Genomic DNA, 12,844 nt, shown 5'->3' with positions numbered 1-12,844 from the left:
ACCCGGCCGTCCCTCGGCCAGAACGCTTACAGTAAGAGCGTCGTGAGTTCACGGCCGAAGAAGGCCGCCCCACCCTACAGCAGGCCTGGCTGTTCAGACACTGCTCACGTTCCTGGATCTGCGGCAGGAGGCCGTTGGATTCCGGGCTAACCAGCAGGTGCCTCTGAGGCCTGAAATGCTGTCGGTTGGTTAGTTTGCTGACTGTGCCAGACACTCAGCTGGGGGGCAGGATGGGGCTGAAGTGACAAGGCCCCGCCCCTCAGGGGCCTCGCACGTACTCACCTGGGAATCCTAGAAAGCCAGAGTTGAGATACCCTCATTTTAAAGTTGGCTTACATTCACTGCCCACCCAACACGCCCTCAGCCCACCTCTGTTTTCTCCAGTAGCAAGGAATTCCGACTTTGCTCTTCTACATAACACTCCAACTAGTTCTGAAAAATTATCGTCTCTCTCCTTAGTTTTAATTTCCCAGGAAAGGAGAAAGTGGAGGTTCAGTTTGAAAACCTCTGAAGCTCACAGACCCAGCACGGAAACCAAGTAAATGCCGTCCTTACGCTGCTCCACAGAGGTGGAAGCCTGGAGTCGCAGTCCTCTCTGTCGTGCCCCCCCACCTCCCAGGTGCTGCACCGTGGAGGGGGCCCAGCATTTGTTGATGGAATGACAGGAAAACTGGAAGGTTACGGGCAGAGTCTCCTGAGAGGGCCCTGGGGCCCGGCCCCTCACACGTGCCCAGCCCCCACCCCCGTGCCTGCTCCCGGGAGAGCTCAGCGCTATGGTGCCAGGCTGAGGATGGATTTAGAAAGCTGCACAGAACCAGACGCAGGGCGACAGCAGCCATCAGACATCACCCAGATTTAACTGCCCTAAAATTAGCAGTCGGAGCAAAGCGGTTACTGCAACGATTGCGTCAGAGCTCTTCCGACTGGCTGGCTGCCAGCTTTAAACAAATCGCCCCGCTTTCCCGACCAGGGAAACAATATTCTGGAACAGAGCCAGCTAAGCATTTCAATGAACGTTCCAATTCCAGCGTCGCTGTTAATGTTTTATCATTCAATGACAAGGTGAACAAAGTCTGCATGGGCTCCACCTGCCAGGGGGGCATTTTCTTTGTTGTAAGCACTTACTCTTGGGGCGAGTGAAGTACTGTGGATGAATCTGTCTCAATATGTAAACGCCTGAAACTTACTTAGGGCCTCAGAGGCAACTGGCTTAAAACAAAGATCATGCAAATCTAAGCAAAGCAGAAATGCAAAACAGAAACTGTTTTCCTCTTAGAGTACTTCCTCTCATCTTGGCAAGGACTCCGGAGCTAAAGAAGCGCTCTCTGCACGGCCACGGGAGAGCCCGCCACTTCCCAAGGAAGCCTCCACAACTCCATCCAACCGCCAGGCCGGCTGCCTGCCGGGACTTACAGAGCTGCTCGTGGGTAACAGGCAACCCACTGGCAGAGAGACCGGGGGCGCATTTTAGGCCAGAACAATAAGCTCATTAGCCCAACCCTGGGCCACCGTTTCCCCCTTTCAGGGGCAGTTGGCTGAATAATTCCACCGTTCCCATATGCATGCACCTTCTCCCCTCCCTCCCTCCTTCCCTCTCCCCTTCCATTCATTCCTTTTATGACTCACTGAGACCAGCCATACCTCACAGGGCAGCCGTGGGGAAGAAGAAAGAGCCCGCAAGTTGGAGCGAAGAAATAGGGTTTAAACCCTGAGAACTAAGATTCGGAAAACCACATGTTCTCTCTCATTAAACCTCAGTTTCTGCATTAATAAAGGTTCTCTCTTACAAAAACACAAACGAAAGTTCGACACAATAGCCGTTCTTAAATTTACGTTTAGAAATAGCTCTCCCAAGTTCTTTATTCTGTTCCCAAGTCAAAAACATCGGCCTCCCTCCCTCACTCTTATCATCATTTAAAACTTTCTACATCGGAAAATGGATCCATTATTCCACTGAAATGATTACAATAACCCTCAAATAAACAATCAGCCTGATCAGTTAGGTGACTTGACTGTTACTTAGGCTAATCTCTCAGCCTTGCCTACAGCTCCCACCACGGTTTACCTCAATACACAGATTTCAGCCAAGAGGAAATAGCACGATATCCCCCTAACTTCACGTAATATGGGAATTAGTACGTCAGGCTACCAAGGATAAGAGATTCTATCTGTAAGATTAAAACTATGGCTACTGAGCACCTACTACATCTAAGGCATTAGTAATAACCTAATGCCCTTTGCTATCCTTAAATTAAAAGTGATCACTCAATACAGATGCCCTATACACTACTGATGGGTTTTTAGAAATCATTATTTCCTGTACAAATCATCACGGCTAATGGGCTGAGAGATAAGACTGCAGGTAGCGTCGCACAATCCCGAAATCGTCTGCAGCCATCTCTACTAACGAGCCCAGAGCAGGGCTTTTAGGGGAAGCCCATCTGATGCTGTGCCGCTGTCGGCTGGGGCCAGACTGTGAAACCCGGGAAGGCCTAATGCACACCTTCTCAGGAAGGCGAGGACGCTCCCGCTTCCCAGGGCACCCAGTCTCCCCGGAACTATGCCCTCTGATGGGCTCTGCAGGTCCTGCGGGAGCAGAGGGACCTCTGCTCTCATTACCACCTTCAGAAACGCCATTTTGACCAGTCCAGCATCAGAGCTGCATCACGGGTCATTTCAAATAACCCAGAAAAAATATAACATGAGGTCCTTTAGTTAGATCACTTACCACGGAAAGAGAACTTTATGGCAACACGACTTAGTTCAACAAAAGCCAAGGCACACGGTGCTGCCTTGTGCAAACAACGGCTCTCAGCCATTCCTTGAATAAATATTTGTTCGCTAAGAGCCTGCTGTGTGGCAAGGAGCGCAGGCGCGCAGGGGCCGCAGCAGTGAGCCAGAAACGTCCCTGCCCAAAGGACACTTCTGTTCTATGGAGGCGGGCTGAAAGATAAACACACAAAATCAATATACAGTAAAGGCAGGCAGTGATAAGTGCTGCAGATTAAACCAGCATCACATGGGGAGGGGAGGGTGGGCCAGGAGGGCCGGCTCAGCCCGTGGCCTCAGGACACAGATGCTGTGGGGGCCCTCCCAGGCTACAGGCTCCCCAGAGAGGCTGGGACCCCTCGCCTCCCTCGCACTGGGGGGCTGCACCGTGGGCTCCAGTTCCAGCTGGTAACACACCAGCAGACCTGCGCTGTTAATCGGCACTGATTACTTGTGTCCTTCTACCCTGATCCTGGGTCGGTGTCAGCTACGTGTGAGAGCACGGTGCTTCTTAAACAGCTGCGTTCAACTAGAAACGCTCCCAGAACGGCATCCCCCATTATATTACCCTCCTGGCCCCCAAATGTGAAACCTCAAACTCAGCAACCCACAACCAATCCTGGAAGGAAACCGGCCAACATGAAACATCCTCGGGAAAAGAACACAGTAAATATAGGGTGTATTCGGGGTATAGCCCGTCTGAAGCTTCCCTCACGAGACCCCTGCAAGCCCCCTGGAAATTGTTTCGAAAAGGTCATGACCTCTAACAAGAGAGGGTGATATGACATTGGCCTCGGACTGGGGCCACGCATTTCCCAGGATAACAAACACGCCCTCGGGTGCAAAAGAAAACACTCCAATTTCTACTTATTTTTAGTATCCCCCTTCTTAAAATGTATAATGTTATGTTTTTACAATGTCCACATTTTAGCCTGGTAAAGTTATACACACACATATGGCATGTACACATACACAAACATGTGTGCAAGTATATGAACACACACACACAGACGTACATACACAGGTAGTGAGACAGGTGATTTTGATAGAGGGGACAGACACTACCAGGAAGTAACTGTTCTTTGGATTAAGGCATTAAACACGTGAAACAGCTTTGTCCTGTATGAAGAATCAAAAGTGTTCCTTAAAATTCAGAACATCAACACAAGAGCTAGTCCTGGACCACAGGAGTACCGCTGCTCGACAAGGAGCCAGATGCAGCCAGGCCAAGAAGGCAGAGCCAGAAACCGGGGCGTCGTCCTGGACAGGCCTCCCCAGAGGGGCCACTGCGGCACCAGGATTATTTGAAGCTGAAGACAATCAAGACCCTGCGGGCTCAGGAGGACCACTTCCGTGTCCTTTACAGAATTCAAATTAGGGGCTTTGCCCGTAATAATAGTTATCACCAGAAATCTTCTTAGGGCCCATCCATAGGGCAGGACAAGCTTCTAATTACTGAGAATCTGTTCTTCTTACCGTTCTGAGAACGACCTTCCTCCGTTCTGCAAATGACCTTCCTCCACTCTGAAGCCCGGCATGCCTCACCTGATCCCTAGTTCCGCACGTCACATACACGTCATTTTCCCTGTCTCTGACTCTCTCGTGTGTGCGGGGTTCCCGTAGGTACACGGGTAATTACATTTACTTATTTTCCACTGTTAATCTGATGTGCCTCCTGTATATTGAACTATCAGACCGGCCAAAAGAACCTTAAAGGGTAGAGGGAGGCCTCTCCCTCCCTCCCACATGGACGACACAGGCTACTGTGCCCCAAAGTATTGGGTTGGCCAAAAAGCCAATTTAGTTTTTTCTGTAAAATATAAGACATATTTTTCATTTTTACCATTAACTTTATTGATTTGGATATTTTGAGCGTCTTGGCTATCTCCCACTATTGGCTTCTAGTGGGTGGAGGCCAGGGGTGCTGCTAAACATCTTCCAATGCAGAAGACAGCCCCTCAGCAAAGGATCATTTGGCCAAAATGTCAATAGTACCAAGAAACTTCGCAAACCACTTCTGACACGTTCAGTCAGTCAGCATCTTCTCCATACACTGCACAAATCTTTTCTTTGCATTTTGGTTGCGTTTTTACCTTTCTTGAAATAATAAAGCATAATATGCCAAAAATGTTGCGTATCTTCTTCCACCTTCAATATTAAAATGGCTGCACAAAAATTCACCAATATTGATAAGCTCCTTTTTTAATGCACGCGGATGTGACAGCTGTCACAATACAATCTAACACAATTGTTTCGAATGCAGTTAAAGACAAGTAAGCACCATTAGAGCCATCGTAGGGAAAAAACTAAATGAACTTTATGGCCAACCCAATATTATAGTCAGAAATCTTAAAAGTCTACACAGTAATTTTACTGTGGCACACCTAATTTTTTACTCACCCAAGAGTTCCAACTTCCCACAGAAACAATCTGTACCCCTGGCTCTCTGCCTGGCTTGTTTCACTTAAGAGCAACTGAACACTGCTTTGGACTACTTTGATTTCTGGAACGGCTCAGCGACCTGGGAGCTCCGTCCAGCAGATTTAGCAACCGTGCAGAAGGGAAAACGATGGAGTACACTACGTGGCAGGGCGGGGGAGGCCCCTGTGGCTGAGTGTGTACTCGTGCATCAGGAAGAGAAGAGCATCAACTAATTAAAACACCAGGAAAATTAGGAAAGATGGTGGTTCCCTTCCCCGGTATCTGCAAACAACTCAAAATAAGGACATACCATCTTGCAAAAATAAGTTTAACAAAGTCCCACATTCGGATTTTTTTTTTTAATAATCCTTTCGGTGCCTAAGACCTTGCCAGAGGTCACAGATCACAGGGTGACCCTAGTCATTCAGACAGTCATTAACTATTTCTCAATCACCAAGCATGCGCACAGTATGGTTCCAGCCACCAGGGACACACGAAACCCGAGCTCACTTCCTTCTTAGAATAACTCAGTCAGTGGAACCAGCAGAGGAGGAGTGGCGTGGTCTTGCAGCATACCCGTGTGGAACAGGTGGGGACACAGACTAGTTATAAAATATTAAGCACATTACTACTTTACTGTAACCAAACGAATGTGACTCCTTGTAAACCTGGAAGGAAGCTTCCAGAGACATGATTCACGGTTCAGCCAGTTTAACAATTTATCACCAACTTAGGTAAAGACAGAAAGAACAGTCTGATCTCACGTGCAGGCAGCATTTCTGTGGGAGGGCAGGCAAAGGTGCTAAATAACAGAATCGAAACTCCAAAAACCGCCGTGGGAAGAACGAGCTAAAATGCAGCAAACCGAGGCACCGTGCGCGTCAGGCCCTGCCAGGAGACTGGGCTTAGCGGCGGCAGGTGAGTGAAGCCTCAGGCTTCGGTGCAGAGCAAGCTCGCGGAGTGAGAGCGGCATGGCCACCGGAAAACAGACGTAAACTTGGACTACGGGTGCAGGTGGGACATGCCGGGCAGGAAGGACAGCCTGCCTCCTGGGCAGGGGTTGTGGGAGAACACTTCGGTGCCCTGCCCAACTGGGACAGGTACTGTTCAGTGAGTGGCTGAAACACCTCTATAGAAGGGTTAGCTCTGCAGACCACCAGGGAGCAGGATTCAAGTGAGGAGGGAGAATTAAGATTTCAACTCTGTAGTTACAAGACACTTTCTGGTGGTCAAAAGCATCAAAAAAGGTGCGCTCTCCACCCCCTCCTGGCCGAGTTCAGGTGTTGCTGGGAGACCTCGTGCCCCATGTGCGAGTACAAAGGGATCCAAGCATCATCAAAGAAGGGTTAGCCGAACTGGTCAGTGACTCCCACACCCTGGTACTTACTGCAGTTTTCACTGGCCCAACAAGAGGCAAAAGGGTCTGTGTATGGGCGGGTACACGCGCATGTAAGCACCATTAGAGCCATCGTAGGGAAAAAAGCGCACATGCGCACAGAGGGTACAAGCGCACACGCGTTGGGGCGGGATGCCTGCGCATGCGTGGAGGTAACTTTAACAAACGTCCTCTATTGATGGGAAGAACGTTCCTCTACACTGTGCGACAACATGCATATTCTTCCTTTCGGGAGCAGGGGTGGCAGGGGCAGGACTTACAAACCCACGTTACACAACCTTAACTGCCAAATCATGGTGCGCTGATAACTGTCCTATTACATTCCATGAAAGCAAAGCTCTCTGAGACAGGCTAAAATTAAAATTGACTGCTGTGTTAATTTTCAAGTAGCAACGTCACATACTGACAAATACGACAATCACTAAAACTTGCTTTTGTTTTCACTTTTAAGTTCAACGACGAAAACAAAAAGTGGACGGACAACGTGAACGATAACCCTAAAGCCCATTCTGGTACAGGGATGCTGACGAGGCTCCACTTTTCTCAACTGCATCTTTTCTTCTGTTCTATCGTGGAAGTTAGCTACGCCACGTTGTACATGGAAGGGAGGGAAGGAGGAAGGAACAAGGATTGGGTTACACGAAATACAAAATCTCTCCAGAAAGAGAGCCTCTACTGCGGATCAGATCTGGCTTCCTAAAACCACTCTTTGGAACCGAAGTTGATGAACCAAGTTCAGACAGAATCAACATGATTTATCTCCAGTTTGGAGCACTTACACTCCTATCACACTCTTACCCCTCCCTTAAAAGGAGTCACGGGTAAATGTGATTGGAACAGAAAAGCAGTTTCTGAGTCAATGATTTCAAGGAAAGCCAAGTAAGCTATACCTCTCATTAACATTCGCATACAAGCTTACTATAAAGACACACTCATGAGAAAATGTACATTATCTCAATCATTGGTCATTGTTATTACTCTGATGCATTTATTTGAAATGTTTAAAGAAACCTAAAATTCTCATGCTGAAGGAGATCATGGAAATACTTCATCCAAAGTCATTTACAACAGGCAGCAGGGGCAAGAACTGGGAGTTCTCGTCCTTCTTGCCCAGTGCTCTTTCTAGCCTATCACCCTGCAGAGCAACTAGCTGCCCTAAATAGAAGCAGAAAATCTGGAAAATGGGTTCCTAAACTCTTTAGGACTGCACCGCATATTTCATTCAAGTTCAACACACACACACACACACACACACACACACACACACCCCTTTGCTTTTCAGTTAACAGTAACCGTCTACATTTTCTTCAAAGTCAGCATGTCTTTGAAAGGAGTTGTAATCCTAAACTACCACCATGAGTGGATCATAAATTCAAAGACTCGATGTCTTCCCCAATCTAAAAACGGAAGACAACCCTGCATTTAAAATGACGGCTGGGGGGCGGCGAGCTACACCCGCATATGCACACAGTTCTCTGCAAAGTCTGCAGTAAAGGAGCAATCCCTTTTAAGCTAATTTTGATGACCAAACACAGCGCTTTTAAACCAGTGTCAATTTCCAGACAATTGCCCTTTCAGGCAGCTCACAGTATTTCCTCACTTTCAAGAACAGATAGATTTTCAAAATGAGTAACCCATTACCCCTCTTGCCTCAGGTAAAAAGATCCCTCAAGGCAGACAGGTGTTTTACTAAGCTCAAGTATCAAAAACTCTTCAAAATACCATTTCAGTCCTGGGAGGGATGGGGAAGGGGGGAGCTTACTCACCCATATTACAGGGCTTTAACTGCCAAATCATGATGCTCTGATAATTCTCCCATTACATTCCACAAACGTAAAGCCCTCGGAGAAAGGCTAAAATTTAAAAACATAGAAAGCAAAAGCATGTGATGGAAAACGTGCGCTTAGACCAGCCAGGGAAAACCGGCAGCTTCACCTCCATTCCTACAATTTATATCCTGCTTTCTTTTCCTGCCCAAAGGCTCACACTGGTGCTTATCCAAGTTCACGTCACCCCATCTATAGGTGGCATGTGGGTACTGATAAAAGCCGTCTCTAACTTGATTTTCTATTTCCCAGATGTTTGCTACGAGAGTGTTTTCTTCAGCTATTTATGAATATGCTCTGATTTAGAACACACAAATTCGACATGCTGTATTTTAAGCTGAGCGAGACACACAATAAAGGACAGCTCTAAAGATAATTCCAAGATATTTCTCCAGCTTATAAATAAGTTTGCCTACCTAGGCAAGATTTGGACAGGCTGCGATGGTCTCTCTTTAAAAAAAAAAAGAAAGAAAGAAAGCACTTAAAATACATAACCGAGAACCGGCTGCTGCTGAAATGGCCAACTTCAGGCTACTGTACTTCTCCTAAAAGGGGTTGTGCTTAAAAATGAAAGCCAGGCACCAACTACCAGCTGAGAGAAAAAAGAAAGATGTTCCTAACATAACCCTCGGTATCAATCAGACGTATATGCTTCAACTACACCTCTCCCCCAAATGCATCAGTGAAAGTTTTAGCCGGAATCAATGCTGTTTGCATGCAAAAAGCTCAAGAAAGATTGTACTTCCCCATGAACAGATTCTTGCATACCCCTACCAATCACACCGTGAACTACAAAATCAAGGGGTGAATGAACGTCGAAGAGATTCACAAATCTCACCAGACAACTTTGAATTCTTCAAGTAAGTCAAAATATGCAACAGACATCTTAAATTTGTCACTAGCAACAGTAACCAAGTTGTCTCTTAAAATTCATCTCCAGGAGAGCGGAAATAATGGGCCGCCTTTTGATAACTAAATAAATATTGATTTATAGGGAAGTAACATGTGTCAAGGCAAGTGAGTGTTGGACTTTTGCCCCCTCCCATTACTAATGGGAAAACTGAAAAAATTAAGACCTGGTTGCAAATAGGCGACTGCGAAGCCCGGTTCACTAAATGCCTGTCATAAGAAAGCCATCTAGTGTTAACATTTAGAAGTGAAAACTGCAGACAAAAGAGGCAAAGAAAAGAGATATTTGAGTGACTATTTTGAACTTACTGAGCAAACCTATGAGAATCACCAAGGTTCTTTGTTTAAAAAAAAAAAAAAAGCCACCCTTCTCCAAACCAAGTCTAAGTCTAAGCAAAATCCAAAATCTCTGCAATTTTATTTTAAGCCCCAATCCTCCTTGGCGGCCACAATCCTGTGCCCAGTGCACTTGATGTTTCCAGTGCGCACGCCGGAGTCGTCTCGGGCAGAATTAATTTAACCGAAGCAGGTTAATGATGACAAATGCCTCCCAGAGGGGCAATGCCAACTTGTTTTCCTTCCCGAGGAGCCTCGGCTCGCGCTCCTGGAGGACGAACCGGAATTGATTCTCCGGGTTTGCCGCACGGTTGAAAATTCACGGTAGGTGCCCCTGGGGATACACCCGGGACACGGCCAAACTAGCTTCAACAGCGTGGGGAACCGAACGGCACCGAGAGCGGAGGACGCGGCGAACCTCCGCGCCCGGGCGGCGGCAGAGGATCCAACTCCGAAGAAAGGTCGCCGCGAGCCAGAGGGTCGCCGGCCGCTCGGGTCCTACAAAGGGGGGCCCGGCGCGGCGGGGACTCGGGCACCACCTCCCCGGGAGCCACCCGCGGCAAGTTCGGCAACAGCCCCGCCCGGCGCGCCGCCGCATCGCGTCGGGCAGCCTTTCATCTGTTCCTGGAGATTAGTCACGGAGGAGTCGCCGGACACCCAGAGGGGGTCCTCATTAGCGTGCGTGTCACCAAGACGGAAATAACCTTCCAGACGATCGACAACTTTGAGAGAACGAACCGCGGCGGCTCCGCTTCCACCGGGCTGGGGGGGGCGCGGGCGCGTCAGCGAGCCGGACCCCGGCGCCTGAGCCCCCCGGACTCCCAACGCGCCCGGCCGTCAGCCCCCCCGGGGCAGCCCCTTCATCGCGGGACACTCCCCGCCGAGCGGGTCCCCAGACACCACCCGCAGGGGCCCGTCCGCTCGCCCAACACGCACCTCGGAGACACGGTCCGCCGGGACCGGCTACAGCCCGCGAGCGCGCGGCGACTACCGGGGCCGCAGCCTGGCCGCCCGCCGCCCCGCTCTGCCCATCGGCTCGGACTCTGCCCGCGCCGGGCTCCGGGGAAAGGCGGCCGGACCCGCCGGCCACGCCGGAGCTGTCGGCCTGCGCTCGGGCGGGCGGCCGGCCGCGGAGGGCGCGCGGCGCAGCTCCTCCTCCGCCGCCGCCGTCCGCGTCCTTCTCGAGCTCCGCCGACTCTTCCCGGGCTCCGGGTCTGCTGCGCCGGCTCCGGACGCCACCGCCCGCCGGCCCGGAGGCGCCGCCCCCCGCCCGCGCCGCCACCTCTCATTGGCCGCCGCCTGCAGGCCCCCTCGGCCCCGCCCCGCGATTGGGCGCTGGCTCCGTCCGTCCCGGAGGCTCGAGGGATCTGTGCGCAGCCGGTGCGCGGTTCCCAGGCCCCGGTGCGCGGGAGCGGCGCGAACCTTGGGAGCTCGGGCCCCTTCCCAGGAGGAGGCTGAGGTTTCAGGAGGGATGCCGCGTACCTGCGCCCGCCTGCAGGGAGAGCCGTCCTCCTCGGGACTCCTTCGCCTCTCTGGCAGGGCGAAGCGAACCCCCGAAGCAGGCTCCGAGTCGCCCCCTGCGCAGTCGCGACCCCGACCAGGCCTCCACTCAGAAGTTGGGAGAATCGCGCCCTCCTGACGCCCGGGTCCACGGGCCGCGAAGCCCTGAGTATCGCCGGCCGAGCAGAGTCCGGCAGCCGCGGGCGCTGCGCGGGCACCTGCCTTGGACGCTGCGGAGTCGCCGCATCCGTGTTCACTACGAGACGGCTGACGGGCAGTCCCTGCTGTGTGCCAGCCTCGCGGACTCCCGAAACCGCCGGGACGGTACCCCTACCATGTGCCAGCACCGGGGACGGGGTGGGGCCCCCGGACCTCCCAGGCAGTGCCCCTGTGCCCGGTGGCTGGAGTGGGATGTTGCACAGAGAATCGCATAAATAGAACTTTAGAATGGGCTTCGGTGTGCGGCGACGCTCGGGAGCCGAGACCTTTCGGAGTCGGAAAGGAGACGGAGAGGCACGCAGTCCGGGCGCCCCGGCCCAGCCCAGGCCCCACCCCGCCCTCCAGGCAGGCCTCAACCCCAGGAACAAACGCTCTGGCGTCTGTGTCCCCACGAGGAGGAAATGAACGTTTTATATCCATCTTCTCTATTTTCCCATAAGACGCTGATCACCCAGGAGGAAGCATTACCTGAAACTGTTCATGTAAATTGTTTCATAGGTGCATTGGTTGCTGAAAGATTAAAGATCTCAGGATACTCTTTTAAGCTAGACTGGAGTTGACTCTGCCTGAATGGTACATTGGGGCGGGGGGGGGGGGTGGGGGGGGGTCCGGGGTAGCTCACAGCCTGCCTGAGGAACTGACTGGTGTAGGTAGCCTCCCACCTACCTTCCAGCCCCACCATGGGGTTCTTGAGCCGGGTTTATGGCGCTGCTGAGCTTCCTGAGACTGCATTCAGGGTTTTCAGTTCCTCCCTTTATAGAGGCAGAATTCTTCCTGGGGAGATAATGTCTGTACTTCCCTATCACAAACGCGCCCCAGAACAAAACTGAAACGTTAAGAGGCCATCCCTCCATGATCTGAAGCTTCTACACATTGTATAATCTTTTCTAGGTCTTTGTGAAGTATGTGGGTTTAATTTGTGGAAGTGGTTTAATAAAATCTTTCGGGGAGCAGTACAACAATAGGGCAACACTCCTGCATTCTCTAGGTTAGGCTGGGCTTCCCAACTGTCCTCGCATTCTCGGCATTTACAACATTGTTATTTATTCTTTCATCAGTTAATAGTGACCCTGTGATGTTCCAGGAGGTGCTAGGTGCAGGGGATATAAAACTGCATAGGACATAGGCCGCGCTGTCCAGGAGCTCACTACCACTCTGAACAAAATCCCACAGGGGCAGCCATGGAGGGACACGCTTCCCTCCACACACGCTATCACAGTGCTCACGCTTCACGTAATTGCACACGCCCTTGTCTTTCCCACTGTTCCGTCACGAGGGCCCCAAGAAAAGAACTACGTCTCCCCCAGGGTTTTGACTCTTCAGGCAGTGACTGCCCGAGTCAACAGGTTGTCCCTGAGGTGGCTCTTGCTGCTGCAGCTACAACTATGCATTCCTTAATGTCCCACACACAATGATCTTCAAAGGAAGTCCGGCCAGACACCGTCCATGAGGACGTGAGCCACAATTC

General features: G+C 51.0%; 1 protein-coding gene across 3 annotated transcripts in view; it reads right to left on the bottom strand.

Annotated features, from left to right (window-relative positions):
• The window catches only part of SIPA1L2 (signal induced proliferation associated 1 like 2), a 189,151-nt gene extending 178,270 nt beyond the window's left edge, over positions 1-10,881 (bottom strand). For all 3 annotated transcript variants that reach the window (XM_053912459.2, XM_053912461.2, XM_053912462.2), the window contains exon 1: positions 10,594-10,881. The gene's annotated coding sequence lies outside the window, so the exon portion shown is untranslated. The remainder of the gene's footprint in view (positions 1-10,593) is intronic.
• Between the last annotated feature and the right edge of the window lie 1,963 nt (positions 10,882-12,844).

This window comes from Desmodus rotundus, chromosome 10, assembly GCF_022682495.2.
Source record: "Desmodus rotundus isolate HL8 chromosome 10, HLdesRot8A.1, whole genome shotgun sequence".
NCBI classification, from domain to species: Eukaryota; Metazoa; Chordata; class Mammalia; order Chiroptera; family Phyllostomidae; genus Desmodus; species Desmodus rotundus.
Note: the sequence above shows the minus strand (reverse complement) of the source record. Positions and strands in the feature narration are given on the sequence as shown.